The 18,893-nt window shown below is 43.5% G+C and overlaps 1 long non-coding RNA gene across 2 annotated transcripts in view; it reads left to right on the plus strand.

Annotated features, from left to right (window-relative positions):
• Positions 1-18,893, plus strand: part of LOC135556314 (uncharacterized) — a 59,527-nt gene that overhangs the window by 34,652 nt on the left and 5,982 nt on the right. The window contains exons 1-2 of one of the 2 annotated variants that reach the window (XR_010457973.1): positions 5,631-8,999; positions 17,877-17,997. This is a non-coding gene — a long non-coding RNA (uncharacterized LOC135556314). Of the gene's footprint in view, positions 1-5,630; positions 9,000-17,876; positions 17,998-18,893 lie in introns of those variants that run through there. The other variant, XR_010457974.1, reaches the window with a different exon arrangement.

Raw genomic sequence — 18,893 nt, forward strand, 5'->3', positions numbered from 1 at the left:
CGCCGATCACGGCCGGTCGTGATACAGCCCGGGTCTGTAGTTATTGATCCCTGGTCTGTAGTGATGCCTCTAGCACTGCAATGGGAGGCCCACAAACTGTGTACTCTAATTCAATCTTCTCTAGTGGAGTGGATCCTGAAAGAAGAGCTGGGTGCTGGTGATGAGTAATAAGTTATAGACCGGAATGTCTTTTGTTCTTCCTCACATTCTTTCCAGATGGACAGTTTATGCCCATAATTCACTAGTTAGAGCTGAGAGACTGTGTGTGCGTATGTATCTATGCCTTTCAAGCTTCCAGTCAGCGTGTAGCAACAGGGCAGATTATTTTATTGGTTATTTCTCCTTCTTTGTCTCTCCTGCTCTTCTATTTCTGGCACACTAATTGGTGGTTAGCTGGTAGGTTAGATGCACCTCTGCACGTCACCTATTATGCACATCTCGCTGAGTTCCCCCTGCCTACCCAGGTACTCAGCATCGCCTCCCAGGATCCTACTGCTCTATTAGACCTCATTAAGAATGTTCCAGAAAGTCTACATCGGTCACTTCCTGTCACACTGCCTGTGCATGTTCTCACTGATCTACTTAACACAAACTATTACATTATCTCACTTGCACTCTCCCTCCCTCTTTTTCTCTCTCCTCTTCTCTCTCTCTCTCTCTCTCTCTCTCTCTCTCTCTGAGTAGCAGGGTCATTGTGATACTAGAGGTCAGGGGCAACATCACATTAGTTGTGAATTGATAATGGATCTGGTAAATGGGCCTAAAAGCTCTCTATTAGCTCTCTATTTCTGTTGTACCACAGAAACCTGTTACTGTACGTTGTACAGGCACTCGCGAGGCCATTACAGGCACAGGGCTATTGCAGGGACAAACAGTCATAAACCATATACACACACTATGCATTTGTAGTAATAGGAGCAGACACACATTCATGCACAAATCCCAATTGTTTCCCATTTTATGTATTTAGGAATATTTAAAATGGCCATCAAAGTATTCACACCCCTTGATTCTTTTCTCTCCACATTTTGCTGTGTTACAGCCTGATATTAAAATGGATTCATTTGAGATTGTGTGTCACTGGCCTACACACAATACCCCATAATGTCAAAGTGGAATTATGTTTATAAACATTTTTACAAATTAATTAAAAATTAAAAGCTGTAATGTCTTTAGTCAATAAGTATTCAAACCTTTTGTTAAGGCTAAATAATAATAATAATAATCCTAAATAAGTTCAGGAGTAAAAATGTGCTTAACAAGTCATGTAATAAGTTGCATGGACTCTCTGGTCTGTATGCAATAACAGTGTTTAACATTATTTTTGAACGACTACCTCATCTCTGTACCCCACACATACAATTATCTGTAAGGTCCCTCAGTCAAGCAGTGAATTTCAAACAAAGATTCAACCACAAAGACCAGAGAGGTTTTCCAATGCCACGCAAATAAGGGAACCTATTGGTAGATGAGTAACATTTTTAAAAAGCAGACATTGAATATATCTTTGAGCATGGTGAAGTTATTAATTACACTTTTCAAGGTGTATCAATACACCCAGTCACTACAAAGATACAGGTATCCTTCCTAACTCACAACATTGTAGTTACTCCATAATACAGAGTGAATGACAGACTGAAAAGAAGTGTGAAAAGAAGAATGAAAAGAAGAAGAGTGAAAAGAAGAAACCCAGTACGGAATAAAAATATTGAAAAAAATGTATCCTTTTTGCTTAAAGGCACTAAAATAAAACTGCAAAAACTGGAAAAACCTTTGTCCTGAATACAAAGTGTTATGTTTGTGGTAAATCCAACACAGCACATCATGCTCTGTGCTGTACAGTCTGTCCTCACGATGGGAAACGACATCTCATGTCCTTACCTATTTTGTGTTTGTTTTCTCATCTCTGGGGATGTACAGACAGGAGCTCCGACAAACCATGGAAACGTGGGCACCTCAACAAAACACACACACCTGTGGATATGCTTTGATCTCATCCACAGTGGCATACTTTGATATGTCCATGCTTTGATCTCATCCACAGTGGCATACTTTGTTACGTCCATGCTTTGATCTCATCCACAGTGGCATACTTTGAGTACCACTCTTCATATTTTCAAGCATGGTGGTGACTGCATCATGTTATGGGTATGCTTATCATCAGCAAGGATTAGAGAGTTGTTGTTTTTTTATGATAGAAATATACGCAATAGAGCTAATCACAGGAAAAAATCCTAGAGGAAAACCTGGTTCAGTCTGCTTTCCAACAGACAATTTGACAGAGCTTACAGAATTCTAAAAATAATAATTGGCAAATATTGTAAAATCCATTTGTGCAAAGCTCTTAGAGGCCTACCAAGAAAGACTCACAGCTGTAATCACTGCCAAAGGTGATTCTAACATCTATTGACTTCGGGGTGGGAATACTTACAGTGGAGCAAAAACGTATTTAGTCAGCCACCAATTGTGCAAGTTCTCCCACTTAAAAAGATGAGAGAGGCCTGTAATTTTCATCATAGGTACACTTCAACTATGACAGACAAAATGAGAAAAAAAAAAATCCAGAAAATCATATTGTAGGATTTTTTATGAATTTATTTGCAAATTGTGATGGAAAATAAGTATTTGGTCACCTACAAACAAGCAAGATTTCTGGCTCTCACAGATCTTTGATTCACAGATTTGAACGATACGTACGCATTACCAGGCAACTCCTTTTTTCTAGATTTACAACTTAAGCCAGCTATTCTGGCCTATGGAGTCCCTTGGGAAACCAAACTACCAAACATCCAATGATGGGATTTATAAATAAATAATCTGGGTTCCTGAAGGACTGATCTCTATAATACACTGCTCAAAAAAATAAAGGGAACACTTAAACAACACAATGTAACTCCAAGTCAATCACACAAATGTGAAATCAAACTGTCCACTTAGGAAGCAACACTGATTGACAATACATTTCACATGCTGTTGTGCAAATGGAATAGACAACAGGTGGAAATTATAGGCAATTAGCAAGACACCCCCAATAAAGGAGTGGTTCTGCAGGTGGTGACCAGACCACTTCTCAGTTCCTATGCTTCCTGGCTGATGTTTTGGTCACTTTTGAATGCTGGCAGTGCTTTCACTCTAGTGGTAGCATGAGACGGAGTCTACAACCCACACAAGTGGCTCAGGTAGTGCAGCTCATCCAGGATGGCACATCAATGCGAGCTGTGGCAAGAAGGTTTGCTGTGTCTGTCAGCGTAGTGTCCCGAACATGGAGGCGCTACCAGGAGACAGGCCAGTACATCAGGAGATGTGGTGGAGGCCGTAGGAGGGCAACAACCCAGCAGCAGGACCGCTACCTCTGCCTTTGTGCAAGGAGGATCAGGAGGAGCACTGCCAGAGCCCTGCAAAATGACCTCCAGCAGGCCACAAATGTGCATGTGTCTGCTCAAACGGTCAGAAACAGACTCCATGAGGGTGGTATGAGGGCCCGACGTCCACAGGTGGGGGTTGTGCTTACAGCTCAACACCGTGCAGGACGTTTGGCATTTGCTAGAGAACACCAAGATTGGCAAATTCGCCACTGGCGCCCTGTGCTCTTCACAGATGAAAGCAGGTTCACACTGAGCACATGTGGCAGACGTGACAGTCTGGAGATGCCGTGGAGAACGTTCTGCTGGCTGCAACATCCTCCAGCATGGCCGGTTTGGCAGTGGGGCAGTCATGGTGTGGGGTGGCATTTCTTTGGGACATCATGTCTCGCTCCATCCACCAACGCCACGTTGCACCACAGACTGTCCAGGAGTTGGCGGATGCTTTAGTCAAGGTCTGGGAGGAGATCCCTCAGGAGACCATCCGCCACCTCATCAGGAGCATGCCCAGGCATTGTAGGGAGGTCATACAGGCACATGGAGGCCACACACACTACTGAGCCTCATTTTGACTTGTTTTAAGGACATTACATCAAAGTTGGATCAGCCTGTCGTGTGGTTTTCCACTTTCATTTTGAGTGTGACTCCAAATCCAGACCTCCATGGGTTGATAAATTTGATTTCCATTGATAGCTTTTGTGGGATTTTGTTGTCAGCACATTCAACTATGTAAAGAAAAAAGTATTTAATAAGAATATTTCATTCATTCAGATCTAGGATGTGTTATTTTAGTGTTCCCTTTATTTTTTTGAGCAGTGTATATATATTTTTACACTTTTGGAAAGCTCATATTCTGAGCTAGCCATTATAAAAGTATGGCCCACAGATCTAAGAGAATCTGAACAACCTTTTAAGTGGAACAGACTGTATTTACACCAAGGGAACGTTTTAGGATTAAATTGGCCCCAACTGCCAACTGTTCACTGTGTTCCCTAAGTCAGGTAGGAACTTTTTCTTCATATGACGTGGGCGTGCCCTGCAGTTAAACGCTTCTGGGAAAGAGTTACAAAATTCATCAGAGACAATTACTGCTGGCAGGCAGCACTGCCACGAGAAATATGTTGGCTCTTAGCTGGCAATCACCTCACTCTCTCCCAATTCGCCAGTGGATACAGTTACTATTAGAAGGTATAACTTTATAATTATCGACAGTCAGAATGAATGGTACCAGTCAAGAAACAATTGAGGCCTGGACAAATATACTTGAATCTGTTTATTTGTAAGTGTTTTTTCTTTTTTATAATCTATAAAGCCCAAATGTACAAACAAAATATGTACTGTATACAGTATATAAATGTTTTACTAGGAATCAAAATGGAATGCCCATGTTCCAATATTTCAAAATGCCTTGCGATCTGGAGGGCGGGCTTTTGCACCCCCCCAATTGTCCAATTGTGTAATCCGTACCCTTACCGATATCGTGGACAGTAATGGTTTGAGAACATCATGTTTTGTACACTGAGTGGTTGTAAATTAACAGTTATTTAGTCGTTTGAAAATGCTCTTTCCATGACATAGATTAAACAGGTGAATCTAGGTGAAATCTATGATCCCTTATTGATGTCTCTTGTTAAATCCACTTCAAACAGTGTAGATGAAAGGGAGGAGACATGTTGTGGGGATGGGGTGGGAGGTTGAATGGAGACATGTTGTGGGTTGTTGGATGGAGACATATTTTGGGGATGGGGTGGGTGGTTGGATGGAGACGTGTTGGGGGAATGGAGTGAGAGGTGGGTGGTTGGATGGATGGAGACATGTTGGGGGATGGGGTGGGTGGTTGGTTGGATGGATGGAGACATGTTGGGGAATGGGGTGGGTTGTTGGATGATGGAGACATGTTGGGGGAATGGAGTGAGAGGTGGGTGGTTGGATGGATGGAGACATGTTGGGGGATGGGGTGGGTGGTTGGTTGGATGGATGGAGACATGTTGGGGAATGGGGTGGGTTGTTGGATGATGGAGACATGTTGGGGGAGGTGGGGTGTGTGGTTGGTTGGATGGATGGAGACATGTTGGGGGAATGGGGTGGGTTGTTGGATGATGGAGACATGTTAAGGGAATGGGGTGGGTGGATGGATGGATGGATGGATAAACATGTTGGGGGAATGGGGTGGGAGGTTGGATGGAGACATGTTAGGGGAATGGGGTGGGAGGTTGGATGGAGACATGTTGGGGGAATGGGGTGGGAGGTTGGGGGTGGATGCTCACTTATTTTCTTTACCTGCTACATTTATTGTTTCTTTCTGGCTCTGTGGCATGATCATGGTGATCAATGCTTTGTGTTTGTGTAGTACCTGTAGCCCCCCCAACAAGAAAACAACAAAATTAATAAAGAGTTGTTTACACAAAAAAACATTAATAAAAAAATACACTTTCATATGCATGATTATGCATGCATAAGTAACACAGAATTGTAACAAAACACACACACACACTAACGTTAGTGCTTAGTTTTGGGGTAGATCTGTCCCAGAGTTACCTGAGAGGCAGACAGCATAGCGTTCTGCCACGGACATTTCATTCCACCTAGCTGTTGTCAGAGAAGCAGCACCTGAGCCGGGTTGGGCTGCTTGGTGCCGTGGCGTGGGCTCCGTGGCAGTGGCATGATCAACATCTCAACCACAGACTGTGTCCTGTCCTGGCAGAGCCAGCAGTCAGCTCCAGACCTGCAGCAATGTGTGCTTTGGCAACCAGTCAACCAGCCCTCTCACGCTCCACACACGCTCCCTCCTCCTTCTCCCTCTCAAGCTCTACATCCTCCCTCAACCCCCATCACAGTACCCTCACGATATACATGCTGACACCCTCACTATAGCAGAATGACATGGCTATGATGCATCCCCTAAGGTTGTCAGTGTGAGTTTATCTGAACTGTGAGTCAGGCATTCTAACCGTCAATGTAGCTGGTTTGCATACGTTGGGGGGAGTTTATACTCGCTTGCTCGCACGCACGCACGCACGCACGCACACACACACACACACACACACACACTCACACACAAACACACACACACACACACACACACACACACACACACACACACACACACACACACACACACACATACTCTCACTCACACTTTTTAAGTAGTTTTGCCAGGATCCTCCCCTGTGCAAGCCGTCTTACATGCATGTTCTTGTTTTGGAAAGATAAAGCCCACATCTGACCCTCTTTCTCTTCACACTGCTGTCCATCTGATAGGAGAGCAGGGCTGTTTTCCTATGAGCTAAACCAGCCGTCTGATGGGGAAGTGAGAGCCACAGAGCGAGACGCTTTACATTCCAATAGCGAGCAACTGCTATCAACACACCCGCTAGGGCTAAATATGATATCAGCTCTATTTGGAGGAGAAGGACCTCACAATAACCATTATATAATACAGATGAAATCCTGACAGTCCTGGCAGTGAGTCAGGTCACTTTGTGTAAATTATCTCTCTGTGTTGATGTTGGAGTGCATGTGGACACATCCCACTCTCCGAAATAGATCGGACCAAAATACAACTGGCCTGCGCTGTTGACTTAAATTACAGATCCTACAGACTTCAGAGGGCGTTATGGGCAAAATCATCCCAATGTTAAAGTCGGTTTATTCATACATGGGCATAAACTCCAGTTCAGTTTTGTCTGGCAAGCTTGAACCAAAGAGATTTCTTCTGGAAGAAGTTTTAAGAATATTTAATGGCGAATGGAGATTTTTGCCTGTAGACACACTTGCACATAAAGACACACACACACACACACACACACACACACACACACACCACACACACACACAATGTACTTATGTGCTTTCCCCCAAAGAGGGAGGGGGTTCTTAAATTGAGTTATGTAAGGTTAAATGAAGTGCTTTGCTTTTGTTTCATGGTTTGATGGAAAACCCAGTCAGAGTCTAGCTGTCTGGACAATCTTATCTAGCAAGAAAACAGGCAGCTCACTTAACCCTCGAAAAATTGTTCAATCTGCATTAAGAAAAACAACAGAATGGCTTGGACTGGTCTTCTCCAGATCACTGCAATGTACTGTTTTTAGCCAATTATCTTGTTCTGTACATTGGGTTTACTGGGTTTATATTGGTTTGCTCTCTCCTCTGAGCTCACAGGAAGTCAATTCACAGGGTTAATCTGTTGGTCAGTAGTTGTCTTCCTATTAGGGAGGAAACCCTGAACTGCGGGACAGTAGTAGAAAAGTATTCAATTGATATGGAGGCTTTGTTGGGCTGAACTCTGACCTCTAGGCTAGTAGTCTACATACGGTGCATTTGGGAAGTATTCAGACCCCTTGACTTTTTCAAAATTTTGTTACGTTACAGCTTTATTCTAAAATGTATATCAATTAAAACAAATCTCAACAATCTAAACACAATACCCCATAATGACGAAGAAAAAACTTTTTGTTGTTGTTGTTTTTTAACTGGTGATGAGGGAGAAAAAATAATTTAATCTGCTTTAGTCCAAAGGTTGTTAAATAACAAAATGTGGAAAAAGTCAAGGGATCTGAATACTTTCCAAATGCACTGTATATAACTGTTCCATTGGGAGAAGAAAAAGCCAGATGATCTTATGTAATTGTACTGTTTGGCAGTAGACCTGATGCTGTCGTCTGCAGTATGTAGCAGTATTCATCCCAGGTGTTTGTCTCTCTGAGTAGAGCGTGGCTGTCTTCCTCATTTGGTTTCATGTTTGCCTTTATATGTATTTTCTGTCTTCTCATTAACCAATGGCAACCACATTCCATAGGGCGGCAGGTAGCCTAGCGCTTAAGAGCGTTGGGCCAGTAACTGAAAGATTACTGGTTCGCATCCCCAAGCCAACTAGGTGAAAAATCTGTTGAGCAAGGTACTTAACCCTAATTGTTCCTGTAAGTCAGTCTGGATACGAGCGTCTGCTAAATGACGAAAATTTTCATGTAAAATTCCTTAGCAGGGGGAGAGACACAGGTGTCAACGTTACCTACCCCTGCCCACCACAGGGGGCTCCTGAGTCACAGGGGGAGCAACAGGGGGCTCCTGAGTCCCGCAGTAGTCTAAGGCACTGCATCTCAGTGCTAGAGTCATCACTACAGACCCTGGTTCGATTCCAGGCTGTATCACAACCAGCCGTGATTGGGAGTCCCATAGGGCAACCCACAATTGGCCCAGCGTCGTCCGGGTTAGGGCCTGGCTGGCCTAGGCCGTCATTGTAAATAAGAATTTGTTCTTAACTGACTTGCCTCATTAAATAAAGGTTAAGTAAAAATAAATAAACATGAGGTTCTCTGTGGTAAATAAAAGGCCTCTTGTAGTCCTTCTCTTGGCTTTACTGTGGTAATCTAGTTCATTCATTAGAAACTAGAAAATGTGTTCTCTTTCTGTCTGTCTCTGAGAGAGATGCTTGATGACTAGAATTCTGAATGAGAGTGTAAACTCTCTCTCCCTCTCCCTCCCTCCCTATGGTGTGGTATTCCTGAGGAGCTGACTATGGAGAGGGCCCATACAGCAGTGGAGGGGGTGTTTGAGACCCTCAAAGAGTTGAGCCATGCCCGAGACCACCTCAAATAGTTCACCTCCGTCTACACAGCCAGCGATGGAGTACATCAGGTCAGTCAGTTGCACAACGGCCCACAACTCAACAACGCCATCGGTGTCGGCGGTCGCCCTCACAGTCTAGGATTACATCAGACAGGCATTCTTTGTTCGGAGGTGACTGTGGAACCCAATCCCTCACTAACACACCTCATATGCCTCCACAGCATCCTCCAGAACACATTACTGTTGTATTTCTCCAGTAGTGAGTTTCTGTCCACAATGTACAGAATGTGGGGCTATCTCCATTTGTCTATTCAGCTGTTCAACTATTCATTCATTTTCTGCCCGTACATACATCACAGGAGCCTTGTGACACCTTAGTTGGGGAGGATGGGCTCGTGGTAATGGCTGGAGCTGAATTCGTGGAACGGTACCAAATACATCAAACACATGGTTTCTAGGTGTTTGATGTCATTCCATTTGCACCGTTCTGGCCATTATTATGAGCCGTCCTCCCCCCAGCAGCCTCATGTGACACCGATATAGTACGTATCTCCACAGACTTAAGACAATTATTCTCCCTTTTCTCCTGCCCCCTTCTACACACACCCTTGTGGGAAATGACATTGCCTGAAGCCATCGCCGGTAAATTGCGTCAGAGCCACAGCCTTCTGAATGAGTCTCTCGCATCAGTGTCAGAGTGGCACATTGTCCCTGTATCTCTGTAACACACACACCATCTTCCTCCTCTTCAGGGGGAGTTATTGTTTGGAGGAGGGCTCTGCAGGCCGGCAGCCACACGCACACTGTACCTGTGAATGACATATTCCATGATGTATATTGCACTCCCATTTGCTTTAATACCTCTGACAGTACCTTCACACTTTATTTGGAATTGTCTTGATTTTCAACTCACAAAGAGTCATGTATTATAATGTTTAATTAAGGTTGTTGAGAAATCAAACCCCCCCCCCCCCGTCTGGTTATCTGCATTCTAGGCCTCTATGTTCTGCTGGTACCAAACAGTGCCAAAGCAAGGAGGGAGAGAGGCATTTTATCATTAGTTTTTTTTCAGACACTTTAGAGTCGTGTTCTTTTTCTCAGCGTGGAAGAACACAATGTCAAATCTAACCACTGCCAGTGCTCAGGTTTCTAAGTACATAGGCTTGAGTACCTGCCTGCATACACTCATATTCTCTCACACTGTGCCACACTGAAGAACACACACACTCACACTCACGCTGGAGACAAAGGGCACATTGACCTAGACAGAGACAGATTTATGTGCTGAAGTAGGACCTACATGTTGTACAAAATGACACGTAGTAATGATACTTCAGTAGCTGGGTCAGAATTACTCGTCTTCCTAAGTCATGGCACATTTTATAATAGGTCTCCGCGGCTCTGTTTGTTCCTGTCTGTCAATCTCTCTGACTGTCAGACACACTAAAGGAGTGTGACGTGTTTTAAACGGTATTTTGGGGGTCGGGGCCTTCGTAGGCAGGCTGGGAACATTGTGTGACTTTGGGCTGACAGAAATGTCTTCTTGCACAGAACACATTGTCACCATTGTCAAGTTTTTAATTTTTTTTTTACTAAAGTGTGCATCATATAGGCCGACATAATTATTTCATAAATATGTTGCGGAAGTCATCATCTCAACATTTATTTCAGTCAAATGAATCAGTACGGTATGTGATTTCCTTTGTAACATGCACACACTGCCGTTTAGTTGTTTTGCACACATTCTGTCACGTGTGTCTATAACTATTATCTTTATTGAATAGAGCAGGAATTATATTACTCTCATAAATGAACATCAAAGTGTGCACATACACACACACACACATACACACACACACACACACACACATAAACACACACATACATACACACACACACACACACACACACACACACACACACACACACACACACACACACACACACACACACACACACACACATACCCACACGCACAACTCCCTTCTGAGAAGCGTAGAGAGTATATTGGTTTTGGTTTGAAGGTTGCAGTGGCATTGCTCGTCTCATATGAAGGCATATTTTTCTTCCATTGCTATAGTAACCACTCTCCCTGAGGAGTCTGACAAGACTCTTATTAATCCGGGGGCTAAACGAAGGTCCGTCTATTCATCAGGAGGCACTCAGCAAAATAACAAAGTGGGACTCCGGATCCTAGATCAACGTTTAGTAGGCTGATTCAGCCTGAATATTTAAAAACAAATACAAATACATGGCATATCGTAACTCATATCAACTAATAAAACCAAATCATTCTAAACTTCATTATATGGTTGTTGATGGTGTGGGTGTTTTGCGTGGATGATCTGTTTATCCTCCTCTTTAGTAGGTGAGATCCAGGGGGAATGAATATATATTAGTAACAGGGAAATTCAATTCAAATGTCATGGGAGGTCGGAGTGTGATGACTTAAGCTGAAGGAATTAAAGAGAGAAGGAAGGAACTGCATAAAGAGAGACCTAAGACGACAACACAGAATGACGATAACTGTGTCCATGTAGGTCTTTTCAAAGTGCCCTCTCCTTCACTCCCAGCACTTTGGGGTTGAACTGTTGAACTGAATGCAGTAGCGTGTTGAAGGGATAGAGTGCTCTTAGTGTGCAAGGATAGAATAAATGTAGAATAAAAATATCTCTCGAAGGGCTATTAAATGAAGAACGTCGAACTCTTCCTCTCCGAGTCGGGTTGATGAGCGTGTGTACATGTCTGCCACCTGTGCCTATGTGTGTGTGTTAGAAGGGCAGTGATGACGTGTGCAGCGATGACGTGTGCAGCTTGAGAAATGTACACCTCCTGGGTGTGTATCTGTGGGGGCGTGTTGTTCTACCAGGATTAACCGGAATGCCCTGCCTGCAGCGGTTGGGTGTTTTGGTGGAGCAGGTTAGGTCACGTCGCACTGACGATTCAGCCATATTTACCGAGCGAACAGCCTAACAGCCTGCCTGGCTGACATGCCCTGCAATCAGTGTATGAGCCTCAACAACACTCAACACAGTGCACTAATCAACAAGGCTATTCCAGACCAAAGTCATCAGCGCACACTCAAACACTTAACACACAAACACTTAACACACAAACACTTGTCTTTAGCCATACCTTACCTCTACAATATCTTATTGAAACAGCGAATGTTCATTTTTATGCAGATGATACTGTTCTTTATTCAAGTGGTGGTAGTTTATCTTTAGCTTTTGAAAATGCCCAAAGAGCATTTAACATCATACAACAGAATCTGTATGATTTAAAGCTGGTTCTAAGTTCGGTAAAACAAAATGCATATGGTATTTTCAAATGCCAGGCATGTTACTAATCATGTCATTGCTACATTGGCTGGACATACTATAGAGCAAGTTAAAGTCTACAAATATTTGGGTGTGTGGGTTGATGATAAGCTGAGCTTCACTGTGCATGTAGAGAACTTGATAAGGAAGCTCAAGCTGAAAATAGGATTTTATTACAGGCATAAGGCTTGTTTTTGTTTTGAGACCAGGAAGGAGCTGGTACAATGTACATTACTGTTGGTTTTAGATTTTAGTGATGTTATATATGCAGGCCTCAGCCACTACCCTGAGAGAACTTGATTCAGTGTATCATGCAGCCCTCAGGTTCATTACAAATCAGAAACGTCTAACACATCATTGTGATCTCTACAACGCTGTTGGCTGGTTGTCATTGACCTTGCTTAGGCTTAAACACTGGGTAAACATTGGGTAAATATATATTTACCCATATTGGGTAAAATTATCTCTGTTCTTTTTTAGTCAGGTCAGTAAATAAATATCAATTACGGTCCCATTCTGATTTGCTTCTAACAGTACCAAACATTAGAACAGGTCATGGTAGAAATATTTTTAGTTACGTGGTCCTGGAATTCTCTCCTGAACATTTTAAAATGTGATGATCTAGTTTTGTTAGTGGAGTTTAAACACTTGATCGATGTATATATCATAGAAGAGTGTAATTCTCTTCAGGACAGCTGATTTTAGTCAAGATGTTTGTGTTTTCAATGTAATATGTAATTGTTGTACTGTATGTGTGTTTATAGTTTTGTTTAATGTTGTGTTAGTGTAGTACTTCTCAAATAGTGGGGCGCGCCCCCCTGGGGGTGCTTGGAGCGATGCCAGGGGGGGGCGCGTGTGACCCCGGGGAACATGCTTTTTTTGCCGCAGGGAGTAGGGTTTTTTTGCACTGAACAAGAGCACACAGCACAGAGTAGGAGATATGAAGTGCAGATAACAAACCCTTAAGAGACACCATGGAAAAATATTTAACAGGGATGAAAAGAAAGGCGGAGAGAGACGGAGATAATGAGACAAACGTAAGTCTCCCGAAAGCTAAGAAGAGGAAATATGACGAAGCGTATGTAGCGCTTGGCTTCACTGTGACTACGGTGGGAGAGGAGGAAATATGAGGAAGCACTGTGACTAGAGGAGGAAATATGAGGAAGCGTATGTAGCGGGCTTCACTGTGACTACGGTGGGAGAGGAGGAAATATGACGAAGCGTATGTAGCGCTTGGCTTCACTGTGACTACGGTGGGAGAGGAGGAAATATGAGGAAGCGTATGTAGCGCTTGGCTTCACTGTGACTACGGTGGGAGAGGAGGAAATATGAGGAAATGTAGCGCTTGGCTTCACTGTGACTACGGTGGGAGAGGAGGAAATATGAGGAAGCGTATGTAGCGCTTGGCTTCACTGTGACTACGGTGGGAGAGGAGGAAATATGAGGAAGCGTATGTAGCGCTTGGCTTCACTGTGACTACGGTGGGAGTGGAGGAAATATGAGGAAGCGTATGTAGCGCTTGGCTTCACTGTGACTACGGTGGGAGAGGAGGAAATATGAGGAAGCGTATGTAGCGCTTGGCTTCACTGTGACTACGGTGGGAGAGGAGGAAATATGAGGAAGCGTATGTAGCGCTTGGCTTCACTGTGACTACGGTGGGAGAGGAGGAAATATGAAGAAGCGTATGTAGCACTTGGCTTCACTGTGACTACTGTGGGAGAGGAGGAAAGACCGGTATGTTTACTGTGTCTAAAAATGTTGGCAGCGGACAGCATGAAGCCAAATAAATTAAGGCGTCACTTAAAGACATTACACCCCAATCACGCTGATAGGCCGCTTGAGTTTTTTTCAGCGAAAACTTGCCGAATATTGCCAACAATCGTCCACTTTGTGAATGCTACTTCAGTAAACCAGCACTGTTAGCATCATATAAGGTGGCGTACCAAATTGCTCAGTGCAAAAACCCCACTCCATAGCAGAGGAGCTGATACTGCCTGCAGCATTAGACATGGTATCTGTCATGCTGGACGACACAAGTGCTGCAAAAATAAATACTAATGACTATCCCTCTGTCCAATGACAGTTCGATGAAGCAACTGCCAGACTGTTTGTTTATAAATGACAAACTCCCTGTGTGAGGATCTACTGTTTGTAAATATGTCAGAGACAGAGCCACAGCTGAAGAGCTATTCAGAATGCTGGACTGCTTCCTGACTGAGAAATGGCTAAAGTGGGAGAACTGCTTTGATGTTTGCAGTGATGGTGCACAGACCATGGCAGGGATGAGAAAAGGACTTCAGGCACTCATCAAGAAGGCCTCACCTCATGCTGAGTGGACACACTGTGTTATACACAGAGAAGCACTGGCATCAAGGCACCTTTCCTCTGAATTAAGTGAGGTTATGACTGACATTGTAGGTGTAGTCAATTTTATAAAGACCAGACCACTAAAAGAGTATTCTCTGCTATCTGTGAGGAGATGGGAGCTGAACATCAAGCTGTGCTGTTTCACAGTGAAGCACGGTGGCTGTCACGAGGAAAAGTCTTGTCCCGAGTTTTTGATTTTCGGAGCAGGAGCACAAGTACCACCTCACAGAAAAATTTTGTGATGAGAACTTCCTGGCGAAACTGGCCTACCTGAGTGACATATTTGGAAAGCTAAATGAACTAAATCTACAGCTTCAAGGGAAAGATAAACACCTCCCTCAGATCACAGACAAGATCAGCTCTTTCACTCGAAAGCTTGCAATTTGGGGCAGGCGACTTAATGAAGGAAATACTGATTCATTCGAGAACCTGCATGATTTTGTTGACACTACTGACTATGATGCCACCTCAGTGATTCCATATATTAAGGAGCATATTTCATCACTGATGGGATTCTTTAAAAAGTACTTCCCTGAAAACAGTTCCCAATATGACTGGGTGAGAGATCCTTTCAATGCACCAGCTCCAACTGGTTTCAGCTCTGCAGAGGAGGACCAGTTCATTGATATGACGTCTGACTCCACATTGGGACTGAGGTTCACATCACAGACACTGAGTGAATTCTAGCTGAGTGTAGAGAGGCAGTATCCACTCTTAGGTCAGAGGGCCATGGGCATTCTTCTTCCTTTTGCAACATCTTATCTTTGTGAGACTGGCTTCTCTGCTGTTACTGCACTGAAGACCAAGTACAGGTCCCAGCTAAACATTGAGCAGGAGCTGAGAGTTGCAGTATCATGCTTCAAACCCCGCTTCTAAAAGCTGTGCTCTGCAAAACGTGTTCATTGTAGCCATTAATCCTGACTTCCTCATTTTGATTTTAAAAAATCAGCACAAATTGTTTTATTCATTTTTGTTTTATAGATCAAAGTGTTTCATATTTTGTGCTCCTGAGTTAATGTTGCTGATCAATTTGAATGTATTATTATTTATTGATAATATTTATATTTGATTATATTTATTTAAATTTCAGGCAAATTGATGCACTTGAAGTCTTTTCTGTTACAGACTAAAAAACAATGTTAATAAAGTTATTCTTTGTTGTAAGTTGATCTATATTACTTTCTTTTTTCTTTTCTTTAATGTTAATAAGGATACAATGTTATGCAGAGGTGTACTTATAACAATTTTATAGACAAATGATACTATTTACAGTCGCGGCAGAGAGTTGAGGGGCACAAAATGTTTACTTCTTCCTAGGGGGGGGGGGGCGTAACAGAAAATAATTGAGAAGCACTGTGTCAGTGTATGTAAGTTGTTTTGTCTGAAACGTTGTTCCCCCTGCTGCTATTGGACCAGGTCTTTCTTGGAAAAGAGATGTTATCTCAGTGAGAAAAAACCTGTATAAATAAAGGTAAAATAAAAATAATTTAAAAATACCCACCACAACACAAGGGCTTATAACTGAAAACAAGTTATTTTCATCCCGAGCAACAATGACCCTTTCATAAACAACTCAATACCATCATCTCATCTGCATGGACCATCCTAAATTCAATGAGAGGCCTGCCTTAAAGAGGTGAGGGGTTTATCAAAATCAAATCAAATTTATTTATATAGCCGTACATCAGCTGATATCTCAAAGTGCTGTACAGAAACCCAGCCTAAAACCCCAAACAGCAAGCAATGCAGGTGTAGAAGCACGGTGGCTAGGAAAAACTCCCTAGAAAGGCCAAAACCTAGGAAGATACCTAGAGAGGAATCAGGCTATGTGGGGTGGCCAGTCCTCTTCTGGCTGTGCCGGGTGGAGATTATAACAGAACATGGCCAAGATGTTCAAATGTTCATAAAATGACCAGTATGGTCCAATAATAATAAGGCAGAACAGTTGAAACTGGAGCAGCAGCACGGCCAGGTGGACTGGGGACAGCAAGGAGTCATCATGTCAGGTAGTCCTGAGGCATGGTCCTAGGGCTCAGGTCCTCCGAGAGAGAGAAAGAAAGAGAGAAAGAGAGAGAGAATTAGAGAGAGCACACTTAAATTCACACAGGACACCGAATAGGACAGGAGAAGTACAACCCAGACAGGATGACCACATCAGTGACTCAATCCACTCAGGTGATGCACCCCTCCCAGGGGCGGTAGGAGAGAGCACCCAGTAAGCCAGTGACTCAGCCCCTGCAATGGGGTTAGTGGCAGAGAATCCCAGTGGAAAGAGTGGAACCGGCCAGGCAGAGACAGCAAGGGCGGTTCGTTGCTCCAGAGCCTTTCCGTTCACCTTCCCACTCCTGGGCCAGACTACACTCAATCATATGACCCACTGAAGAGATGAGTCTTCAGTAGAGACTTAAAGGTTGAGCCCGAGTTTGTGTCCCTGACATGGGTAGGCAGACCATTCCATAAAAATGGAGCTCTATAGGAGAAAGCCCTGTCCTGTTTATAAATCTCCTTCATATTTAATCACATCACAGCATCTCTCATCCATCCAGTAATGGAGGGGACTGGAGGGTCACACCCAATGATGTGCATAAACCCTGGATGGCTGACGGGGAGCTGTATTGAAGCCGCCGTGCAGCCATCTTGGCTCTCCTTCATTGTTTTTTTTGATAAGTATATTCTAATACATACACCTTAAGTAATTATTTAAAATTAAGTTCAACATTTTTTACTAATATTACTGTCCCCACCTCAACAAAGAAATATAAAAATACACTTGATTTTGTACTTGAAACATTTGATTGAAATACTGTAGAATTCCCTTCATTCCTATGGAGGACCGCTCCTTCTGGGGAGTACCAATATGGCGGCCGGTGGCTTCAAATCTTCTAATTGGCCAATACATAGCATTAGCAATCCAGGGTTTATATATACTGTACCACATTGGTCACAACACTGATGAGGGTTCTTCACGCACAAACCCTCTTTCTTTATTCTAACAACCCAGACAGACACAACTCACAGATACCTAACTAGCACAAAGACCTAATACACAGTACCACTCAATATACAACCATATAACAGTCCCTGTGCTATATATCGCTCCCCATCCACTTTGTTGTCAATATGTCATAACTCACAAGGACAAAGCAACAGGACTGGGAACAGGCTTTTAATCGCCAGCCGCTAACTAGTGAAGTATGATTCATATGTTTTGACTGTCCCTGTTCCTTTGTATTCCTCTGTGTTCCTCTGTGTTCTCCAGGCGACGTGCCATCCATTCCTCAGACAGGTTCTGGAGGAGATCTTCCATCCAGACAGACCTGAGTGTCCCGACGTAGAACACATGTCTGGAGGCCTCACCGACCTGCTCAAGACTGGCTTCAGTATGTTCATGAAGTTGAGAGACTGAACCGACACACATATACACACACACAGAAGAGACTGACACACACACACACAGATGTGTTGGATATGGAGATTGGGCCAGAATGAGACAGACACACACACACACACAGAAGAGAGACACACACACGTGAGAGGTCTAGTTATGAAAGGGTCATATTTGGCTGAGATGTGTTGGATATGGAGATTGGGCCAGAGGTTTATGTAGATTTGGCACAGAGGATATGGAGATTTGGGCTTGTGGGTAAGATCCACTCTATAGGTGAAGGTATGTGTAGATCCACTCTAGGTGAAGGTGTGTATGTGTAGATCCTTTCTGCCAGCAGTCTGAGATCCACTCTTCCCCTGGGTGAAGGTGTGCGTCTGGTGAAGGTGTAGTTGTGACTAACTGGTGACTGGCCTGAAGGTGTGCATAGATAATCCACTCTATAGGTGAAAGTGTGTATGTGTAGATCCACTCTAGACTGGTTGTGCTGTGTAATCATGTGCATGTGTAGATCCACTCTATAGGTGAAGGTGTGTATGTGTAGATCCACTCTGGGTGAAGGTGTGCATGTGTAGATCCACTCTAGGTGAAGGTGTGCATGTGTAGATCCACTCTAGGTGAAGGTGTATATGTGTAGATCCACTCTATAGGTGAAGGTGTGTATGTGCTGCGTGTTTGATCGCAGAGTTGCTGTGATGTCTTGTTTAGACAGACTGTGAGTCGTACAGACTCCCTGGCTTCAGCAGCCGCATTTTCAATACTGTGCAACTTATTTCTGACTTTTTATCAACTACTTTTCCACTCAACAAAAACAAAAACTGCAGTTTTGACCTCTTTTCCCCAACAACTTGGACAAAAATGTGGAGGTTAAATCTTAGTCTGTTTCCCTGC

This window comes from Oncorhynchus masou, chromosome 15 (genome assembly GCF_036934945.1).
Source record: "Oncorhynchus masou masou isolate Uvic2021 chromosome 15, UVic_Omas_1.1, whole genome shotgun sequence".
Lineage (NCBI taxonomy): Eukaryota > Metazoa > Chordata > Actinopteri > Salmoniformes > Salmonidae > Oncorhynchus > Oncorhynchus masou.